Here is a 23,873-nt window from a genome sequence, read left to right on the forward strand (position 1 = left end):
TCACTTGTCACAGCTTGTTGCCTTCCTTCTGTCTTGCTTATCTCTTTTTCAAATGGTGCAGGCAAATTAAGCTCTTTGGAGCTGCTGCATTTCAGACTTTCCTTTCTGTCCTTCGCCCCTTCTTTCTGTCACTGGCATCAGCAAGCTCCCTCAGCTCTATAAGACAGCAAGCAGTAGCACGTTCTCCTTCGTCTGGCATTGGGATATGGAGTGTCATTTGATTGTGTTTTTAATTATTATTGTTTTACCGTGCATCTGTTTTTGATGCTCAGAAAAGGAGCTCTTTGCAGTTGTAGTGGAGGCTGTGAGAAATGGGAAAATTGCAGGAATGCACCAGAAAACCTGTGCTGTATCTGAGTGAATTAAGCTATTGCCTCTTGAAGTGCTTTACTGCCTAGTGCTAAAAATTGCTTTGGTATTTGATTGATATCACATATGAAGACAAATCAAGCTAGGTGATGCGGAGGTGATGGGGAGGAAAGGCAGGTGTATGCATTGGGAGAAAAATACTTCTCTCTAAAGTAGAAAATTTTCTGAATGGAATTTAAGCACTAAAACCACAGCTTTGTTTCTGGTTATATTTTTTCATTTTCGTGAGTGGTCCATCCTTCAGACTTTCGCTGAGATTTCTTTTCAGGCATTTCTCCCTTCTCCCCTCCGATTTCTATCCTTTTCCTAGTAATCCTTTCCTAAGAAATTCTATCTTGGGAAAGGGCTGAGGAAACCACCCCTGCTCCCCAAACTAGCATCTTTGTTGGTGGAAGCTGTAGTTTTTGCAAGTGAACTATGTTCCCTCACACCTCCTGTGCTTTTCTTTTTCAAATCACATCACTTCCTGCATGAGGTAACCTTTTCTATCTCAGGCTGTCTCTCTCCCTTGCTTGCTCTGCCTCTGGCTTGCTCTCTGGGTTCCTTGCTCAGTGATGAATGAGTTTCATTCATCTTTCTTTTGGGGGCTCTGTGAAAAGCTTTAGACTTTGCCTGCTCCCATTTTTTCGCTCAGCCATTCATTTCCATGGCAATGGAGAAAGGAGGGGGGTGGCAGAGTGGGTGGCAGTGAGGCCAGAGGTCAAGAGTGGCCACTTTCTGAATTAAAGCTTTGAATTCCATTAAAGGTGACATGTTGTAACCTGGAGTAACTCTCCAAGAACTTGGCTGTCAAAGTCATCAAAGCCAAGAGAGAGGGAGGCAGGAGAAGGAGAGAGATCAGAGGAGGAGGAGGAAACCAAGAGCTTGAAGCTGCTGTCAGGATTACATCTGGTGACTTAATATAGGGGTAGTTCATTTGTGTTGCCATACACTGTGCTTCAGCGAGGCCGTGCTCCAAAATCTGCATGTGGATGGGATGTGTGAGCTAGGGAGGATTCCCTCACCCTTTGATCAACAAATGTAATCTTCTGATTAAGTAAACAGCCCTTCTCCTCTGAGAAATGGGAGGGGGAAATTGAGTACAGATAAGAATCCCAGCTACTTTGGCATTTCACTAGGTTATTTTTTCATTTCTTTCAAAGAGGTGCTGGGAGGACTTGGCCCATGAAGATGAGGAATTTTCCTTGGCATCATACAAACAGTCCTTGAGTGAAGAAAGTCTGTGTCCCAGAGGACAGCATGTGAAGTAGCAAAGTGTATCAAGCTGATTCCAAGCATCCAAAAATTTAAGCACATTAATTTAGGAAACTCACCAATCCCTATATTAAAAAAAAAAAAAAAAAAAAGCTGACATGAAACAACAAAAAACCAAAACCAAATAAAACCTGCTGAATTTTGACATTTGCAAATGTTTTTTTTCTCTGGAGGTTGATTGTACATGGGAGGAACTGGAAGGAGGCACCAGGATCTCATGCCGTGCGTGTTACATTCTGAATTCACATCCCCTCTTTGAATGGTCTCATCATGGTGGTAATCAAGTCTGTGCTAAGATTGCTCTTTTTTCACTTCTGTGACCTGATGAGGCAGTGGTTCAAAGGAGAATTTTCTGTTAGTTTCCAAGTGTGGGATCTTGCTTCTGATGCTATTGAGTTTCAGAACTTGTTATCCCTCCATCTCCAAAGTTTCCATTTCTTCTTGTATAACGACCTGAGCCTAATATAAACTAGCAGGAAAGCCTACTATTTGTGGAGTGGAAAATATTTGTTGTGCTTGATTTCTTTGATTTTCTGTACTAAATGAATATGCAAATATTTGGTGCTAAACTCCTTGAGGAGACTTCTTGGAAACCTTGCCCCCCAGCATTGTGTTTCTCAGCTTGCTAAATATTTCTAGATCCCAAACTGAACAATATTCTTCTTGCTAGTCCTGAGTATGCTGCTGTCGAAAACCATGCTGGGTGATCAGGAACCAAAGTTTATAAAAGTCTCTCTGCATTCTGAATCATACATGGTCTGAAGCCTTCAGCATCCAGGTCAAGTTGGGATGTCTGGGAGGGCTCAATGCCTTCTCATTCAGGGTACTTGACACTTCTTAAAAAGGTTTTTCTTGTAATTATGGTTTCTCTGCTTATTTTTCCACTCACTAGCATCCCTGAGCTTCCCTGTGGCCCTGTAATGAACAGCTTAACCTGCTAAAGGTAGAGGAGGATTCTGAGATTTTTATTTTGCTAGAAAATGTGGCTTTTGTTGCTGGAGGCTGCTAGAGTTCTCTGCTAAAAGTCGACTGTGACAGACTCTTGCTGCTGTATTTTTTTATTATCATGCATTCCTTCATATATAAAAACTAATTCTGGTATCTTGTAAAATAATAATCTTAATGATTCTTTTTTATTTTCCAAGTCTGTGTTTTCATGGAGTTTTTTTACTGACATGTGGTGTATAAGATGGTAATAGGCAGTAATTGGTCTAGTAACGTAACATATTATTTTTTAATCTTAGGCATTTCTTCACTTGTTTAAAAAGCAATAATGAAGGACTTGTGGCAAACAGAATACTGGGTTTTTCAGACTAATTTGCACAAACCCTGTGTCTTTGCAGTGGAGTAAAAGTAAGAATTGAGGCTGTATATATAGCAACTACAGGAGGTAAAAATGAGGGACGTTATTAGAAAAATGTGACATTCATTTACCTTTTTTGTTTGTTTGTTTTGTGTTTGGGGGCTAGGGAAGATAGGGAAGGAATAGCTTGATTTTCCATAAATACTCTAAACTGACAAGAAAAAGCAGAATGCAGGCTTGCATTACTGAATGAATGAGAGTCCTATCAGTCAAAGGTAACTCTAGAGATGTTGAAATCCCTCTAATGAGGGAGAGAATCAGCCGTAGTAGTCATTATTCCATGCTAAAGGAGATACTCCTTAGAGAAAAAAACCTTAACTTTGGAGAAATGCTGCAGCTGATAAAGGCAGCTAAAGCAGGCAGGGAAAGAAAGGATCAAAACTGAACAGCAACCACTGGTTCAGAGGTATGCAAAGTCAGGCTGAGGGGACCCCAGAAATAGGCCAAAGACAAAGGGAATGGAGAATAAAGGCATAGGAGGGCTTTCTACATGAGAGGTGGAAGGAGGCAGTGCAGGGACTGAGAGCGTAGAGTTTCCTTGTTAATGAGGAAGATATTGGCCTACTTTAGCACACCCAGACTCTGTTTGGTAGCACACGAACAGGAGGAGAGCAGCTGTCGTGTTTGTAATTGTGGAATTTGATGGGAGTTCTCCCTGTATCTGCAGGATGGTGAGTTTGAGGCAGCATTATCTCAGAGAAAGGGTGCTGTGAGCTGCCTCAAGAGCAGCACTCGTACCAATGTTCTGGCCGGTGAGCCAGGGCTCTTCTCTTTTTCCCTTTAAGAGATTTGTCCCCTATTTTAATCTGCTTTTATTGGTGAGATGCTTGTTTGGAACAAATCTACTCCAGTGGGATTTATGGTTCTATTATTCCTCTATTCTGCTCACCTGAAACAAACAAAAAACTAAGGCAATCGACAGAAATTTGATTTGCTGCAGGGGACTGGGTTTATCTATTCTGCTATATTTGATCCTCCTTTTCCAGGTACACTTTCTTTTATGTGACAGCCTGATAGTTTCACCCTTAAGGGTGTTGCCTTGCTCAGTCTTATTAAATTTCTTTGTATTTTCATATCTGCTTGGAATACATTCTTCCCCTCTCTGTAGCAAACCCACTTGTTAATGTTGTCTCTGTCTTGAAAAACTAGTGCTAAGAAAAAGCTGACTTAATAGTGTTATCTGAGGAGTGAGAGTTCACTGCCTTGCAGAAGCTGTAGTAGAATTGACTGGGAAAAGCACAAGCAGTTTTATTTCCTGTCAAGCCATTTTGAGAATCAAAATGCAGGAATACAGCATTTTGCAAGCTGTAATAACTCTGCCTTCCATTTAGAGGGGTGTCTTGCTGAAGACCAGACATGGCAAAACATTAAATCACAAGACTTTTGTCTCCTTAGCTGGCTGGATGTTGACTGTAAAACTTGTTAGCATGGATGAGGTGAAGAGAAGGGCATACACTGCGTGTTATCTTAAAAGAGAAGGGGACAAGTACTAAACTAGCTTTTTGCTTGTAGGGACTAAGAGTAGCAATATTGCCACTTCAACTTCTGTCTCAGTCATGTGCAGACACTGACATCCTGATGAAGTTTTGTGCCTGAAGGAGCAATGTTCTTGCTCCTTCAAAGAACGTAATTGCTGCGGAGGACAGCCTGTAGCTGAAGGAAATTGGTCCTCTGCTGCAGTTTACACCAAAGTAACACTTTAGACTGCAACACTTTCTAGGCATCCTGCGTGTCTTCTCTGGTCCTGGAGCCTGGAAGCCAAAGTAGCCAGGGACTAAATTTGGTAAGAAGCCCTCTAAATCAGAATTGCCGAAGCTTTGGAGGCAAGTCCAAACCTCCAGTACATGCAGAGGAATGGTTTGATGATTTATGCAGTCTGGGTGGTGTGAAGATGTCCTGATCACATGAACTCTTTAAATACAGCTTTCCTGAAACCTGTGAAGATGAATTGATGCTAGGAAAACTGGTAGGAGTGCCTTGGAATGGTCTGCTGCCAAATGGCCCCTGAAATGGCTTGAATCCTGGGATGGTTTTGTTCCTTTCTGCCCCCAGCCTCCAGGCTTTTTTCACTAAGAGACCTGGTTTTTATTTCTAAGGTTGTTTCTGGGTCAGTGAAGATGAAGATATAATCCTTGAGCCTTGTGAGGTAGTTACCTTAATCATCCAGCCTTCTTCTGGCAGAAAGCTGCTTACAACAAGCCTATGCTGTGGCAGGGAGAGAGGTGGGGTGAGAAGAAATAGGGTGGCCTGAATCACAGATCTGGAAATAGATGCTGGAAATCCCACTCTTCTGACGTAGAGCTCCCATCATTAAATCCCCTGACAGCCTCTGGCGTATGTAAATGTTTGTATGAGGGGGAATCAAATTACTCCAGTCTTCTAGCAGTTGCAAGTCTGACATCTACGTTAATTGTTTTTCAGTTTAATTCTATAAGGTTTAGTAGTAATGGTTATTCTATGTTTCCATCTCTTGAAATCTTACAGGGTGCTATTTTTAAAGTCTAACCCTTAGTGAGTTCCAGTATAATTAAGCTGTCATCATCCTGGCTTGAGAAGACAATCTTTGGAAGGATTTATTTTCCTCCATTTTCTTTGCTGAGTTTCAGGGCACACAATCTAGTTGCCTTCTCTCACGTGCTCTCAGGTGAGATACTACCTCATTTCCAGTATCCTCATCTCAGCTGGCTGGGCTGAGCTTCATATTCAGAGACTTTCTGTATCAGCTTTCCTCCTCAATTCACAGCCTGCTTGTCCCTGTGTCTCCTGGCCCATCTCATTCCTGGTTGTCATTTTCTTCCAAGTCCTTTCTTGTACCATCTGTTTTAGGCCTTTGCCATCTGTGACACAGTCCTCTATCCTGAAAGGGTTCAGAGTCTTTTCCTTGAGTGACAGAGTTGGGACTGATTGTTTCTGTGCTCTGTGTATCTAACATATACTTTTGTGGCATCCCTGTCAGCTTTTGGAAACTGTTTCTCATAAGGTGTATGTGCAATATCTGTATGTGCTAGGACTTTACTCTCTACCTTCAGGAATGAGTAAGACTTCAGGTGACAGGTCATGTGAAAATGCAGTAATATGGTATATTTGCTTTTTAAATATATATTTAGAAGAATTAGTAGACAAGAGATACAGACAAATGTAAATCCAAGTCCTTGTCCACTTTTCTCTGCATTTGTTGTGACTGAACCGTGACTTTTCTCTTTTTCTGGAAATCTGCAAACCGGGCAAATGTTGACTCTGAAAAGATCAAGCAAATAATTTCTGCTCTTCTTTGGTTTGTGCTGTTGTAGTAGGAGGGCAGATCAATGGAGTGAATCAGAAGCTGGCTATCTGCCCTTTCCCACAAGGAAACGTGGTCCTCGAAGTAGAGCAGGGCAGTGATAGAAGGGACACTGGTTTTACTCTGTCCGTTCCAAGGGCAGGCTGCGGTTGCAGCCAGTCCTGGTCCCTGTGGTAGTGAGGATGTATTGCAGGTTGCTGTGCATCAGAGCATCACAGTAACCAGCAGCGCTGCTCTGGGGATCTAGAAGGAGCATCAGACTAATTGTCTCATCACTTTTGGCTGATGTGATTAGCAGTCAAGGCTAATTACCTGCAGGAATGCTCCCTCTTGCCTCCCTGAATCCATACATGAGAAAGCTGGTGTTATGATCCTTGGTACTATAAGCTGTTCTTCCTCCTTTCTGTCATAGATAAAGATATAAATACTAATGAATTTAAGACCGGTTATATGCTTCATCCTCTTTCTTCAGCTTTTCTTTCTGTGTTCTGTGTCGTTTTGTTTCTGCTCTTTCTAGAAGAGGGAATGACTGGAATCTTCTCAAAAGCAATCTCATATGCATACATCCATTATGCAAACAGATACAGGTTCTCTTTTCATAGCAAAATGTAGAAGTTGAAAAGAGACAGCACATCTCAGTATACCCTCAGTATCACAAACTATCCAGAAGGGAAAAACTGACATAGAAAGGCTGGATTTTGGTGTTTGGACCCTTGCCTCCTGTGCTGGCACACATCACTGAAGGTGCATTCAGCCCTCTTGAGCTAATTGTTCAGGAGTGGGATTGAGAATCGTTAAGATTGGTGATGTACAGGGAGAATGAAGAGTGTGTGGCTGAGATCCATAAAGGCCAGCTGACTGAGTGGTAGCTTGGGTGCTGAAGATGGTGTGGCTACAGTAATGCAAAAAGGTAATGAGGTAAGTTAACTTCTAATGAGCCCTATGAAGCCAAAGATTTCCAATATTCTAGCGACTCAGGATGGAGCTGAGCAGCAGTGATATTTAGCTGTATTTAAACTTCACTGCCATCTGAGAAATTATCAGCACTTGCTGAGCATTGAGCAGAGATATAAAAGATACACATTTTGTGAATCTAGGTATCTCACACAACAGTAAAATCCCAAGATCCTTAGGACTGAATATGCAAGCACTTACCTGATTAGCCCTATATCAGCACAGTAAGTTGTCAGGAAAGAGGGAAAAAAAAAAAAAAAAAAGGAGTTTGTGAGATCTATATATTCATTAAAGGCAGCAAGTTCACCTAATGTGGTTTTTGCTTTCTAAAGCATGCAGCCTTACAGACATGAACATGTGATCTTGCAGAATGTGTGAGAAAAAATCCAGTGCTGGGTACATTGAATCTTTTGGGTTTTGTTTTGGCTTGATTTTTTTTTTTTAAAGTTTATTATTATTCTCATTTTTGTAGAAACTGGGGTAGGAGGGCATGATGAATGTATGAAATTTTCCAGTACTTTAGACTTTGTTTGTAAATGAAACAGTTTTTGGCTCTGCTTTCTCTTGGCATGTGATGAACAGTAACAAATAGCATAATTTTCAGAAAGTTTTGTCCTTCTGTCAGCATTACTCTTTAATTTTCTGAATTTCATCAGGAGTCATGATGCCACAAGGTCAGAGTGGGAAAGTCTTTCTGTTTCTGCTTGGACCGTGCTACCTTACTTATGTTTTATTGCAGTTGTAACTTGAACCCAATCCTCATAGGTATTTTCTCTGATAGGGACTAAAAGTCAGTCTCAGGAAAGCTTAAATTCTTTCTTTCTTAAACTTTCTTAAACTGTTTCCTTCAGGTAAGATAGTTTGAAAACTACACTGGACTTTTCCTACCTTCTTGTTGGCAATAATTTCCAAATGCAATTATATGGTATAATTATAAAGAGAACAAACTATTTTTTCCCACTTTCCCTATTGGCAACATTTAACTCAAAAGGAGGTTTTATGTTGCCAGAGTCCTCCCACTCCAGTCCTGTCCTCCAGGGACTCTGCATATTGCTTTGAAACGTGCCAAGACATTTTGGGACACCCACACCCTAGGAGAGAAAAGAAGATCAGCCATTTGATAGTTTTCCTACATTGCTCTTCTGACATTCCTATGAAAAGTATCAGGGATATACTGTCACTATTATATTTGTGGCCATCTAAAGCCTTGCAAAATCTTTTTTTCCCTCATGGTTGCTCAGGACAGGGCAGTGGTCACATGGAGATTTTTCTCATGCTGATATATCATCATCACCAAGCATTTTCCAATATAAAACAGGAATAGCTGCAGTTGTGGGGAAAAAAGGTCAATTTAATCAAAAATATAATTAGCCATCAAGTACAGTGTGCCCAAAGATCAAGAACAATCTTAAGTAAAGTTTGTGAGGGTTTTTTGTTGTTGTTGTTGTTGTTTTAATTTGAATGGTTGTTCTTTAGAATGTAAAGTATGGAATGAACCTGAGTGTGACACGCTGAGAATTTTGTATACATTGCCTTGCACCTTGGATCGCTTTGCTGAAATATTTGCATTGTGATTTCTTCCCTCAGTCTTAAACTGGAGCCATCATCTGCATCACTGGCCATAGTGACCACTGATAGTTCCAAAATAATTGACAACTGGTAGTGTTTTGGAATTGTTGCATGTTTAGATATGTCCCATCAAGAATGATTTTATGGGTTGGCATGTTGGCCAGTCATTGGTTCAAGGTGAGTATAAAGCATTAATGTATCAGTTTGCCTACACATTTGAACAAGGATAGGCAATTAAAAAGCAAAACACAAACAAGCGAAAATTGGGCTGATGCTGTGAATTGTGTTGTTCAATGTGTTCCTGGTCCATAAAAGTCTGTTCTGGCATTAGCTAGAATTTGTGTTTAAGAATTGATTTCTAGATAATGTGAACCATATCACGTTTCTTTTTTACTATGTATATAACTCTTACCTTCCATCTGTCATGTTTTTGGTACAGTCTTAGCAATTTCATGTCCGAGTGCTTTCATATGTAATAATGCAGACCTTTAATTAGTGTTACGTTTTCTGCTTTGCACAGTTTGTAAGCTGAAATCACTAGATTATCAAACCTTGACCTGTGGTGCTAACTTCTTTCCAGAGATCAGACAATGTAGGCTTTGTTTATTTGTTTTCATTTCATGTGGCTGGGGTTGAAAATTTTTAAGTTAAACCCCAGCCATTGCTCTTGGCTTGCCAGTACAGGGAGAAAAAAAGAAGCAGGAAAAGGGCAAAGTGCAGTCTGATACTTTGGAAATGCAGCACAATGAAAAGGTGAAGTGTTATGGTGGCAGAATTTAATTAGCTGTAGGATAAGAGAAGACAAAACTTGACATTTATTTTTAGGAAGAAGCCTCCCACAGAGAACTCTGAATACCTTGCAGGGAGAAGCAGGCTAGAAGGGGGCTGTTTAGAGTACAGATATTCTCATTAAGCAATGAAGCAAGAAAGTATCTTTAGAAACTGAAGTTTTTATTGTTGTTGTCATTATCATTACTAAAAATACCACCCATGAAGAAAAGTGTGCTTCTCCCACAGCCACTAGTGACATAACAGAGTTGGAACCCTAAGAAAACCAGGGATATAAGCAGTTGCTTTTGCAGGCTAGGTATTCCAAAGAGAATATATTGCATGTATTTTTGGTGGAAGAGGGAAAATAAGTAAAATGGTAAATTGGGATTGAAATGAGAGAATAAGGTAGAGTGAAAAGGGGAAGGAATGGTGGGAAAAGCAAAGTTAGAAGAAACCAAATAAAGGACCACTTAAGAAGTGCAAGGGTAGACTCTGGAAATAAGTATAAATGGAAAAGAGCTTTCTTTTTGCTCTTCCTTTTTATCTGAAATAGTATTTTGCTAACTCTCAGCTTCCGGTGTATTAGTCTGAATTAGCAGATGTCCTGGTTCTCTGGATGGGGTCCCATTTTGTACAGCATTAAGCTACAGGATGCAAAAGGCCCTGCTGTGTCTTTCACATGATCAGCAAGAATAATAGCTGAAGAAATACAGAAATGGGCTTTGTTGTCTTTATCTAGGTGTCCTATACACTAGGTCATATGAGTATAATTAACCTGTTGCAGGCAGCTGTGTTCAAATATTATATGTGTATGTGTTTGCATATATAGGTGCGCCTATATACCTGTATCTGTGTGCATTTGGTTGGTTATATCAAAAAGTCAATAAGACAGGGAACAGTCAGCAAATGATAGATGGTGAAAAGCAGGAATGGACAAAAAAGCTTTGCTTTATGTTGTAGTGCTGCATTCAGTTTGCTGTTTGTCATGGTTCAACCCCAGCTGGCAATTAAGTACCATGCAGCCAGTAGTCACCTTTTTCTCTGTTTGGAAGAGGAGGATAATTTGAAAGAAGGTAAGACCCAGGGGTTGAGATAAAAACAGTTTAACAACTAAAACAGAATATAATCCTTATAACAATAATAATAATTGTAATGAAAAGGGAGACAGCACAAAAAAGAGAAATAAAACCAAGAAATAAAACCCCAAGTGGTGCACAAAGCAATAGTTCACCACCCACTGACTCACCCAAACCATCTCTGAGCAGGGATAGGCTCCTTCTGGCCAATTTCTCCCAATTTCACGTACTAACCATGGTGGTATGATGTTCTGTGGCTCTTCAGTCAGCTGGGATCCTGTTTGTGTCCCCTTACCACTTGTGCACCTCCAGCCTGCTGGCTGGCAGGGAATGAGAAGCTGAGAAGTCCTTGACTTAGTATAAACACTACTTAGCAACAAGTAAAACATCAGTGTGTTATCAACATTGTTTGCATACTAAACCCAAAACGTAGCACTGCACCAGCTACTAGGAGGAAAATTATCCTAGTCAAAAGCAGGAGATCCTTCCTCGTTCTTGTCGCACTCATCCTACATCAGTCCACAGACTATATTCAGAGCTATGAAGAGACTGGAAATAGCCCTTGAGTTTTCATCAGGAGATGCCCAGTAAGCTTCTAGAAGTTCTATATAGCAGGAATGCTGTGTGTTGGGTAACACCCAGTTGGATGTGGCAGTCATATGTGACTGACCACTCTTGTAGATACCAGAATTCAGCCAGTGTTCACCAACAATTCAGTTTTGTCTTGTTTAGATGTTGTGTATCTGTGTGCAAGTCACTCTGCAGTATTTGGGCTCTGGGGGATGCACAATAGTCTGTGACTGTTGCTGCACTGGGGAAGGGTTGAATAAGTCAACACTGCCTCTTGTCCTGAGCAGTGCTAGCCATGTGGGGAAAAAAAAGACAAAAAGGCTTAGGAATAAGCATTCATTCACTATTTCATTCCTTATTTAGTGGCAGGATATTCCTGCATGGTAATTGGTACAATGTTTGTTTAAAAATCATCCTCTCTAGCTCAGCCAGAGGCAACCTTTGCATGAGTAGACAGCTTAAAATCCAGCAGAGGGCAATGCTGTATTGCACCTATACAGATACTGCAAACGAGTCTACCTCGAGGACCCTTGAGTTATCTTCCCTAATGAGAAATCATGCATTTAATTCATGACAGATTATACCAACCTTATGGCTGGGATTTTGCAATAAAGTCCTGAGGCATTTCTGGAAAAATCACTCCCACTGGAGGTAGGTATGTTGCCAGTATAAGAATGGACTGGTTACATTGCAGATTTGAGCTGTGCAGAAATATAACAGTAAAGACTTGTTGTAAGTTTTCACTAAAACTATCAAGAGTTAACATCCCTCACCTTTTCTTCTTTCCTTCCCTCACCCCTCCTCAGTATCTGCCCGTTAAGTTCAACTATTGCAGTTTTATTAAGGCCTTTTTCCTCCATCGGTATTTCTTGCAAATTCACAAAAATGACAAAACTCAGTAGTTAAAATACTGTTCTCGGGAGGCTCACTGAAACGGAATTCCTTTTTTATAGAGATTTAAAAAACCATGCATACCACAACACTTTTCTGCTTATTAAACCTCTGGGAAGAAACTAGAAACAAAGGATCAGTGGGAAGCATCATTTAGAGTTACAAATATATTCAGCTCTCTAAACCCTCATGAAGAGTATAAAGAGCAGTGGAAAGCTTACAAGGTGTGGTGCATTTCTAGACAGGTTCATTTCCAGAGGTTTATATGACGCTGATTTCATTTGAGGTGGATGGCACTCCTGTTGTCTCAGGATTCTTGTGTGTGTAATTCTACTCTAACTGAAGAACCCAGAGCCTTCGAGGGCTCTTTGCTCTGACAAGGGTCCCTGGGCCCAGAGAGGAGCCCATGAAACTGGTCTTTCAGTCATACACTAACTTATCTTTATTACCTCTATGGCAGCTCACAGTAGTAGTATAGTCCCTGGAGAGCTGCTTTTGCCATGCTAGTCTCCAAATTCCTCAGTCAGCAGTAGGGGTAAAGAGTTTCAGTTACGTTTTTGGGAATGGAAACTAAAAGTGTCCACAAGGGATTCTGTCTTGAGTAAAACATCTCTTTGAGAAACCTTGTGTATTTTTCCTGTCCTCCCAGGTTAGACAATTCTCTGGGGTAACCTGCAGAGAGGCTTGAAGCACCAGATGGAGAAGGATTTCACTTTAGATGTCCAAAATGCGTATATGTTTTTATCACACTTTGTATTTTTTTCTTCTTCCTAACTCCAAAACAAGTCATCAGTGAATTCCACATCTTGCAAGCCAGTTTCTTCCAGGGGACTAGCCATGCTTATTAGGATGCAGGGCAGAGAATCCATTTTCTGCAGTTTGCATATTTGATTTTAATTGCGGAGAGCAAAGGAGAGGAGAGGGTGGAGGGGGTGAGGACTTGTTTCACTGGTGCTTACCTCTAGGGAGGTAAGGATGGTGTGATATTGAGGGAGGATATATTGGAAGGGAAGGAACGCAGTGTAAAGCCTTACTAATTTGAACCATGGGTGCTACACCTTTTTGCATTTAAATATTGTGTCTTGGAAGATCCAACTTGTACAAGGAGAACTTGTTGGAGAAGGGCAGACAGATGCCACCCTTGCTTTGTCTGAGGGATTCACGCTGCTACTCCTGTCCTGCACCACACAGAGACATCCAGCCTGGGACCAGCAAAACACTGCGATTGATGGTTTATACACCATTATGGTAAAGAACAGAAAATCAAGAACAAATTAAATTTTAAGGGGTTTAGGACAGTGGATTGCATGAAGGAGGTAGCTGTGAATTTTTCAGTGACAAACCCTACGATGTGGGAGTTATAACGAATCTCCAGGCAAACCATTTTCTTAATTGATCTGTGCAGAAATGAAGATGACCTAAAATTCAAAGTTTGGAGCCAGTCCCCTCACAAATTTGGTGTGTGTGGAACCCTGAGTGATACAGACTGCCTGCTGCTTTCTAGGAGAACTGGGGTTCCTGGATCAGAGCTGTAAATCTTATCTATACAGATAAGTGTCTTAAGCTACCTCCTCCACAGGCACCAAACCAGTGGAGCTGCTAAAGTGTGTCCCAGGAGGAGGAGCTGTCTCATGTGCTGTCCCCAGTCTTTACCTATCCCAGTGAGAGCTTCAAGGTGCTTTTGGGTTTTGGGTCCTGTCTGTCCCCACCAAAACTAGCCCCAAGAACAGGCATTAAAAATTGGTGAGAAAAAGATACTTATTTGTGTAGTAAACAGGCTACAGATGCAAAGAAGGATGAAGGCAAAAAGACTGCCATGGCATTTCTCTTCAGCAAGAACTAAAGCCTCCAAGTGTTGTTTATAAAACAAATCTCAATACCCAGCTTTTCTCAAGTCTTTAAGAGTGCAAATATAGCTTGCAGCCAATGAAATTTCATTGTCTCTGCTCTGTGGCCAAGTAAGGGTTTTAATTATATATGTATTTTAAGGACATTCGGACTGGGTTTCTGAATACTGAGTCCCAGCTGAGCATGAATTCAAATGACTGAGGCCTAAGCCCCTGATAATAAGGGTTTATTAAGGAAGCACCAACAGAGCTGAACTGGAGTGGACTGAATGGCTAAACCGAAATAATGGGATGCTTGTGGCAACCAGAAAATGATTGTTTATTGGCATAATCCCAGGATAAACTTCTGCCAAGAGCACACGGTCTTTCCTTGCCAAGTTCTTCATATGGGGAAATGCAGTACTGGACTTCTGCACATATTAGCAGTGCAGAAGACTGGGAAGAGGGGAAGTGGCAGTTTGCGTGAGGAAAGGAAAAAAATGTACATCCCAAAAAATGGTGTAAACAGTGTGATCCCTAGAGCTCCCTCAGCAGCAGGTGGTTGAAACCCAGGTGGTTTCAGCTTTAGGAATATGGACTGAAAAACATGGATCTGGCTATGGAGTTTTATCACTTGAACCTCTTAAGTATCCTTGCATGCATCATGCAGAGAGCAGAAAAATTTGGAACTTTTTTCTAAAAATCCTGCCTCTAGGATCATTGAAGCGCTTGTAAGCAGTTTCTTTCACTCATGACAAACAGGACTGTTTTGCAAATCTGCTGGGAGATGCATTCTCAAGAAAATTCTGTTGAATAACACTTGGAAAATATTTTATTCACTGAGAAATGCAGTTACAGTGTTAAGTTTAAAAGTTTATGGAATGACTGCTGTTCATACAAGGAAGAAGAGAGGCAGTTCTATATCGTACTGCCTTGCCCTTTTCTAGCAGTCTTTTGAATATGATATTTAGTGAGGGAGTCCTGATTCACGTTATCCCTCTGTTGTGCTGGGAAAGATTTTTCTTTTCAGCCCCAAACTGGCATATCGGAATGCCGTAAATATTGTCCTAAGAGGCACTTTATAGTGGTAGTTTCCCATATCTACTGTGCAAGCTAAACATGTGGTGTAAAATACTTCAATATTCCCTAGGGCATAATAATCTCACTTTGCAGGAAAATCCCTTAAAGGCAATGAGAAATATCTGTAGTGTAAAACAAGTTATATATACTGCAATTCTGCACTTCTGTATTGACTTCCAAAATGGAAAGATTTTTGTGGAAAGTAACAAAGGACAAAAAAGCTCAACTGTCCAAAAGTCAAAAAGGCTGCACTGAAGTCCCACCTCTCAGGTGTGTTGCATGCTGTACAGCTTCATCCTCTGTCATCTGAAATGATATAGCTACAGCACAGTTTGACATTTTTTACCTTGGATAGAAAAATGAAACTTATTCCAGTAAGGTAAGAGACTGGACAGGGGCAACTCTGTCTTCCTGGGCATATTTGAAAGTGGGATTTTCTGTCTAGGATGTTTTCCTCATTAAGGTGAAAGACTATTTTCTCTGGAAAAAAGTTCTCTCTGTCACACATGTTTTTTTTGATAATTACAAGCAAGTGGATTTATATCTATAAACCTTGGTTTCTGTTCTGCCAAATGATGGTGATTTGTACTTTGCTTTCTTCCACTGGCTTGCTTATTTCTAGGACACAAGAAATCTCCCATGGATGGAAGCACTACCTCGTGGTGCTGACACTATCAGTGAACAACCTAAAAAAAAAAATTGTTCCTTTCTAGCAGTGGTAAGGTCAAGGTGAGCACTGGCCTGTCTCTAATAACTGAAAAGGAAATGGCAGTGCATCCCAACTCATTTTTGCTACCATATAAATTATATGATGAGTGTTCTTTCACGAATTCAAGGAAGGGTCTAACTTAGTTGCTAAAACTGAACTGGCACAAGTGAGGCAGTTCCTAAAGTTCTAGCTAAGTGGGAAAGGCTGTGAAGTACCTGACAGGAGTCTGTGGCGAGGTCGGGGTCAGTAAAAGGTGATAGGATGAGCAAAAATGGCCTCAAGTTGCACCAGGGGAGGTTTAGATTAAATATTATGAAATATTTCTTCACTGAAGGGGCTGTCAAGCACTGGAACAGGCTGCCCAGGGAAGTGGTTGAGTCATCGTCCCTGTGACATGGAGATGTGACCCAAGAGATGTGGATTAGTGGTGGTCTTGGCAGTCTAGATTGACGGTCGAAGTTGATGATCTTAAAGGTATTTTCTGACCTAAAATATTCTGTGTTTCTATGAATCAGTTGCAGAAGATGAGGTCTAGGCTTTTGGCTTTATTTGCTGACTGGTGTCACACTGGAGGGCATATGTGCCTTGGAGATGCTGTTTGCTGACTGGCAAAGATGAGACAACATGCCACACAACTGCTGCCCTCTGCTCACTGTTTTTGAAAGAGAAGAATTTTAAAAACACATTCTAGCCCTGTGTCAAAACAAAGCTGAAACAGAGATTTCATTTCAGATACCCTTTGTTTCAGTTTATTTAATTTTTTTCCTTATTCATTTTTGCATAGCTGTCCCAATGCCCTGATGTTTTGTCACTTGAAGCAAAGAGACAATTTCTCAGAGAAAAAAAAAAAAGTATAAATGGAGTCCCTTGGAAAGATTAATAGAGGGCATTGGTTAGCTAGCTTTCTGACTGTACTGTATATTTTGGACTGTCATCTGAAAGGGACAAGCAGCAGAGGACACAGAGCCCTAATGAAAGAAGAAATAAAATGGGTTATTTTCTTTATGAGTATGGACTATTTCCCAGAGCCTGATTTGAAGTTAAAAAAACCAAGAAACAAAACAGTAAAAAATCTCCAACCTGACAGTCATCTTAGGCAAATCAAAACTCAAATATTTGCCAGAATTTGTTTACTTTTGAGGAAAGATGGTTATCAAAGATAAGGGGGTTCTACTGAGTCTGGCAGCTTTCCTTTAGCAATATGCTGAGCCACTGGGAGTTTCACAGTGTTCCTGCTGCTCTCCTCTGCTTGAGGGAGTCTGGCTACCTGGCTCAAAACCTGGAACTATGCAGGCATGAGATGCAGAAAAGTAGAGCAAGCTGCAGCTGATGCTGGCTAATAAAATTATCCCCTCTTCACATAATCATTTTTATTATGGGTTTCTCAGTGTTCTTTTAAGGGAGGCAAGTGCTATTATCCGTGTTCCATAGATGCAGAAGTGAGGATAGTGACAGATGCTGTGATTTGCCTACTGCCATTGAGCTGAAAATGTCTTCATTGGGACAGAGGGAGAAAATGAAAATGAAAATACAGTGGAGGCATCTGTTTGGCTTGTACAGTGCAGCTGTTCATTATGCAAATCATGTCACGGCTTAAACAGCTCTCAAACCATGATTCATTCACAATGGTGGTGTGACCACTGGGATTGTGGTGACATCAAAGTATATCTGCACACCGTTTGTGTCCTCACAGTATTAGTACTAATCGTTGGCTCTGGATCCAGTTGCAAAAATTGCTCCTTGATTGCTCCCTTTTTTTATTTTTCTTCTTGACTGTGATACCCATTGGGCATTGTTACAACTGCAGTGGACAGGAAAATAGAGCTTCATAAGCTTGCTCTGTTTCAATAAATGAATTTAATTGAGTAAAGAAAGCTTTGTCTTGGATATACAGGGGGAGTGAGTCGCTCTTTTCTGCATTCTGTTCAGCAAGTGGATGGGAATAGGCCACTCCCTACTCTAACATTTTCCAGAACATACCCAAATTAATCTCTGGTAGATGAAAATACCTTAGGTAGCCAAGGAGGTGTCAGCAATATTCTTTATATCAGAAGGCTCTCTGTAAAAATATTTATTTGCCCTTTTCTGGTCTTGTAGTGTCATGGTAGTGAAGCAGTTGGGACCTGGTCACTTATCAGAGACTTTGAAAAACCATGAAAAAATTCTTTGTGTTTTAACAGCCTCAGACAATCAGAAGAAGATGATTAGGTAAAACCACTGGTCGTTGGAGGTGTGAAAAGAGGCAGACAGAATAACTATTAAGAGCCTCTTTTCCTTCTGCCATCATCAAGTAATTATATCTTTTGCACCTTGGGGGAGCAGAGTTGAAAGAGAATAGAGAGAGAGGATTTACCAGTGATCGTGGTACTCCTGACCATAACCCAAGGAGAGAAACAGTGATGCAGAGGGTGCACAGGAGAGTTCAGTCAGAAATTTGGCCTCAGTGTCACTGAAACGAAAACTTTGAGGGAATGGGGGTCAGTCTCCTGTGGTCTTCCTGGTGATCAGATCCAGGAGCATCTAACCTTTAGTCCTGGAGAAATGAAAGTCTAAGGAACCTACTGTGATTTTGTCGATACTGAGGCAGCAGCTGTGATTGTTTTGGGAAGAGCAGAGAGGGGAAAAAATTGCAGTAACCAGTGGCTTAAACTCTATTTTTCAGTTAAGATCTGGAAATATAGTAGAAAGAACTGAAATGTGAGTTGGTTTGGTTTGGGTTTTCCTTTTGCTTCTCCAGCCTCTCAGCTGGAGCAGTGGGAGTGGAAGGTCAATAGAAGAGGCAGTTACAGAACTGTATTAGTTACCAGTTCAGAGCCCAGACTTGCTTAGACCCACAAAGAGCAAAAGAGAGAAAGAAAATGTGCATGTTGTGGATGGGAACAAAATAAGAGCTTGGGGAATGAGAGGAAACAGATTTCAACAGCAATATTCATTTGAAAAATCTCATTTCTAAGACAATTTTTGAAGTCCAGGGCTAAGACAATGATCTCTGTACACTCACTGGGGACCAACAGAAAAAATTGCAGACACCCTTTTTACATTAAAGAAGTGTAATGCCTTTTTTTTTTGAAACCACAGCATGTTTTTTCCTTTATGGACATGGCTGGTTTCTTAACATCAGTTTATGATACTGAATGAGTTTTGTTTGTTGTTGCTAGGTTGTTAGTTGGGCCTTTTTTCCCTTCTCAATTATTACTGTTTAGAAATTTTAGATGTGTTCCCTAGGCTTTCTGAAAAATGAAATCACTTTTTAAAATCTCATGTTGGAGGTCTGAAAAGAGAGGAGCATAACATTTTTTAAATACCACTGAAAGTTTTGACCGTTTCCACTCCAGATTTTTAATTCTTTGGCCTTTTAGCCATCCGTCCTGCCTGTTGTGTTTGTTTAGCACTATGTTTCCACTTACTACACTTGTCCTTTGAAGAACAAACTATTTGCTACCATTATGTCTTGTTCACAACCGTACTGCACGAATGCTAAATTTTGACCCCTGAAAATGACAACTTTTATAACTGACTCATTCTTCTTTGATCAGATGAACGATTATAGTGATCATAGTTTGCCTGGTTTGGCAAAAATTTGCCTAAAACTTGCAATAAAGGAATTGCACAGCTCTTGATGCTCCCTGAGAGAGAGAGCTGGCTAACGAGAAGTCCAAACAGAGGTGCAGATTTCTAATTCGGATATTATGTTGCAGAAGTATCTGTAGAGTCTGCCTGTGAGAAGCAGTAGGATCCTCTATATAGGTTGAGTAAAATTATTTTTTCAATGGAAGGGAATGCAGTTGTGTATTGGTGAGCTTATAAAAACACACATAAATTTGTTTTAATTCACAGGAATGCTTTCAAAGACTTGTTGTCCTGTGGAAACTGATCTTCTCCCATGAAATATTTTGGAAAAATGAAAGAAATGTTCCACCTCTATTTGTTTGCACCATCCATTTTCTTGACTCTTACACCAGCCTCAATTATGCTCCACATTTAAATGCAGAATTTATGTACCTAGGGGTATCTGTTATCAACTTGAACTATTCATTTGTGTCTGGGGAAAGGGAAATGTAAAATACCCACAGTATGTGTATTTGCCTTAGCCTGATGTGAGAGACAAATATGCAGTCAGCTAGGCAAATATCAAAGTAAGGGAAACTGTTATCCACAACTGAATTAATTAGTTTATTTACTTGAACAAAAGAGATATATATATCTATATATATCTATATATATATATATCTATCTTTTTTTTTTTTTTTTTTTTTTTGCTTGCATGTTAACAATTTTCTTCAGGCATGTAACTCTTGGTTCTTTTCTTTTTATGGCATTGACATAGTTCACTGACCTCATTGCTCATTTTTCTGGCCCAAAATGTTGAAAATGTTGAAAAGAGAACGTAGAAACATAGTATTAGTTACATGTTGAAAAACATTGTCCCTGAGCTGCACAATGCAATTTTTTAAAATGAAGTGTTTGACTTGGGCTTTTCAGAAGTGTCAAGCTATGATTTTTTCCTTTTTAGCTAACTGTTTAATTCAGACATTCTTTAACAAAATCATTCTGAAAGATCACTGTTCTTATAAATGGGATTAAGACATGGTTTTTCAGCCAGAGAGAGACCATTTTTGCTGAATAGTCAGTTGTTATAATTAAAGATTCTTTCTTTCTTTAAATCTTGGCTCAGTCTTGGGCTTAGATCACTAAGGCTATAGTAATAGTTTTAAATGAAGACAGCATTTCTTTGGTCCGTGAAGGTGTGATAAATTGATGGAGACTCAAGATTTTGTGCTCTGAGAAGAGTTTGGTGAGCTTTACCCTTGAGAAAGTATACAGAGAAATGTCTGTGATGTCTATGTCTACTTTTTGTACTCAGGAAAGGAAAAGTAAGATGAATAAAGATTTTTGCAACTGATAAAGGAGTGACGCTACAGTGGCAGGGTAGATAAGACAAAGAACTAAGTTAGATTATAAACCACAGTAGTGAGGATGGAAATCAGTTAAGGAGAAGTTGGAACGTAAAACACATTTGGGTGAGAACAGAGAGATATATTTAGGTGCAGGTGGCATGGGAAATCAGTTGGAGAAACTGGAAAGAGGTGTTGGACTTGCAAATGAAATTTATGGGGTTAGCCCCCACACACTCTGTAGTGGTAGTCATGACTCATTAACAGAACTTGAAGGTCTAGAAAAGGTTCAGAAAATATAGAAGCCACCTCAAAGGAAATATATCAGGAAAGAAATGATATGCAGTAACTAAATAAATAAGTTACAAAGCTATTGGTGTATTGTTTTGTTCAGCCCAGAGAAGAAACTGAGAGGAGACCTCATTGTGGTCTTCAATGAGGAGGGGCGGGTACTGCCTCTTCAGTCTCATGATCAGGGACAGGACTTGATGAAACAGTCTGAAATTGGTTGGAAGAGGTTTAAGTTGGATAGTCAGGAAGAAGTTTTTCCCCCAGAGGATGGTTGGGCACTGAACTGGCTCCCCAGGGAAGCGTTGTCAGCACCAAGCCTGTCAGAGATCCAGAAGTGTTTGGACAATGTTCTTGATCACATGGTGTCATTCCTGGGGTGTCCTGTGCAGGGCCAGGACTTGGACTTGATGATCCTGATGAGTCTTTTCCAACTCAGCTATGATTCTGTGATACGCAAGAGAGTTTCTAGTCATATGAATCTTATCTTGGAAGAGTATGGAAGAATAGCTACTAGCTTTGTGTCATCCCAAAATTACATCTGGATAACTTTAGTTAGAAACCTGTGTGTAATTATGCACAGGTGAAATAGAAGGAGATCTTTCATAACTGAAGTGTTTATCTTTCACAACTTATATTCAAAGGTAAAAGGTGCTAATAGTAATAAGGGCTAAACACTTGATGTGATTTCTTCACTACCTCATATAGAACTATAAAAAGTTGAGCTATTTTAGAATTTATTTCAGTATGTTCTTATACCTCATCTTAAAGTTTATCCCCAAAAATAGCCATTTGTGTCAAGTGATAGCAAACTGATTTGCTTTATGTTGCATGGGAGCATGAACATAGATCTGATTGAAGTTTTAAATTTTAAAAGTTGACTTTTGTGAAATTAAGTAAACTGGTGATGTGTGTTGGACTGATGCAAGATTTTTAATAAAGGACTGCTTAAAATTTATTTCTATCAAGCTAGAAAAAAGATATTTTTTTTTTTTTCCCTCAAGAAAAAGAGTGGGGGAAAAAGCTGTAGAGCAGAATTCCGTATCTAACTGGGGGATCAACCCACTGAAGTGCTATTATGAGCTTGCATCATCCTACAAAGTGTAGTGTCTTGAAAGTCCAGATGTGGAAGATTGTTGAGACTCACCAAAAACTAAGCTGGCTTAAATCTTGCAAGAGAAATTAAAAGCAAATCTAGCTTTTAAATTTTATTTGCCTAGTAGTGCAAATAAAGACATAAAAGGAAATCTGTATGTGTGCAAAGGAAGAGGGAACACTTTACAGATGGAAGAGTATGGTTCATAAAGGTCTGGCTCCAGAAGCGTATTAGCATTTGCCTCAGTTTTCTGTATGGGAGGACATAGGGCCATGCAATGGGTGGTGAATGAGATAAAGAACTGGAAAAGCAAAAGATTCTTCAAGAGTTTTGGAGGTAAAACTCCCAAGAGTGAACTGCTCTTAATTTCTCTTTTACAGAGAAAACTTGCATTTCCCTCTCTGACTACTGTAAAAATGGCATGAGACATTTCAGATTCATTAAGACTATTAAACCATAGATTAAATTTAATTTCCTGCTGTTGTACAACTGGAGTTTAGCAAATAAAGTATTTACACTTAAGAAGAGGGAACAAAGCAGATTCAGGTAGCTGCAAACATATTCATCTGCCCTCGATGGACTGTGAAGTAGAGCACATTTTGAACAAGAGAATAATTTAAGAACTGGGGTTAAATATTAAGTTTCATTAAGCACAGCATGTGTTTACTGAAAGGAGACTGATGTCCCAAACTAGCTCATTTAAAAACTGATTTTGTAGATGTGACTAATCTGGCACTAATCAAACTGTAATTTATTAAAGTATTTGTTGTGGGACTTGATGAGAAATTATTCATTAAGCAGGAAAAAAAGAAGGATTAATGCAAAAGTAAATTCTAATGTGGACAGGGAGTTTGAAGGGGCAGTGTTTTGAAGAAAAATAATGGGTTGCAGGAACTTCGTAAGTTTGCACCTGGGATGTATTTTGATTCATGGTCATGGGATGAAAATAATAGTGTGTGAACCTGGGAGTCATAGCTCAAAATATTGTTTACTGCAAAATACAAACCATGCTTTTTAAAATATAGTTATATTAAGCCAAAGATTTATTGTTAGTATAATTTAAATCTTAATGGTTTAATCCAAGGATTGTTATTAGTGTGGATGTAATTATTACAGAAAAAGATTATATCTATGCAGGTGTTATAATAACCTTAACAACAATGCCAATGTCACCACCACAGTTAAAATTGTTATACATACACTTAGATTAAACTGCTTTTCCTGATGTTATGCTAACCCTTCCCCGGCTCTTCTTAGCCCTCTCAGGTTGGTGAGGCTAAGGTTGGTGGTTTCATTGCGTGGGTGGTGGGGATGGTTACGGTGATCTGTCATCATCTGGGGTCCTTGTCCAGGAGGATGCTCATGTTGCTGGTTTCTTTTTCCTTGCTCTAGGATGAGACTGGGTTTTGTTTGTTTGTTTGCTGGCATGCTTTGATGCCTTTCTCTCTCCTCATTTGTTTGCAGTCTTCTTGTAACTAAACTTCCTAGAGATGACACCTTATAGGTATATTGGAAACTATTTCTGCTTTCTCTTTCTTACCCCTATGTCCAGTTTTGTCCAGGTCCATGTCTGAGTTGCTTTATCTGACCTTGGGACAGTTGTTTATCGTGAGTGTTTGTGTCTCTGTTGTCAAGCTGTTGCCCCACCTCATATCTTCCATGTCTGTACTCCTCTGCATTGTATCCTGTGTATCCAGCTCTCAAGGCTTTTGCTAACATACCAGCCCTTCATTACCTTGTAAGATACTATCATCATAGAGTCGTAAAACCTGAGTGGCTCCATACAACGACACAGAAAAGTAAATCAAATCAGCCACAGCTTGTTGGTCAATTAGAAAAAATGCTGTTGCAGCTAAAGCAAATATGACAAAGCTGTGGACAG

At 39.9% G+C, this 23,873-nt stretch overlaps 1 protein-coding gene across 4 annotated transcripts in view; it reads left to right on the plus strand.

Annotated features, from left to right (window-relative positions):
* PTN (pleiotrophin) overlaps nucleotides 1-23,873 on the plus strand; it is a 75,008-nt gene that overhangs the window by 21,778 nt on the left and 29,357 nt on the right. Inside the window, exon 1 of one of the 4 annotated variants that reach the window (XM_040061288.1) lies at nucleotides 8,948-8,966. The exons of the other annotated variants lie outside the window; for them this stretch is intronic. The gene's annotated coding sequence lies outside the window, so the exon portion shown is untranslated. Of the gene's footprint in view, nucleotides 1-8,947; nucleotides 8,967-23,873 lie in introns of those variants that run through there. 4 annotated transcript variants of the gene reach the window in all.

This window comes from Hirundo rustica, chromosome 4, assembly GCF_015227805.2.
Source record: "Hirundo rustica isolate bHirRus1 chromosome 4, bHirRus1.pri.v3, whole genome shotgun sequence".
NCBI classification, from domain to species: domain Eukaryota; kingdom Metazoa; phylum Chordata; class Aves; order Passeriformes; family Hirundinidae; genus Hirundo; species Hirundo rustica.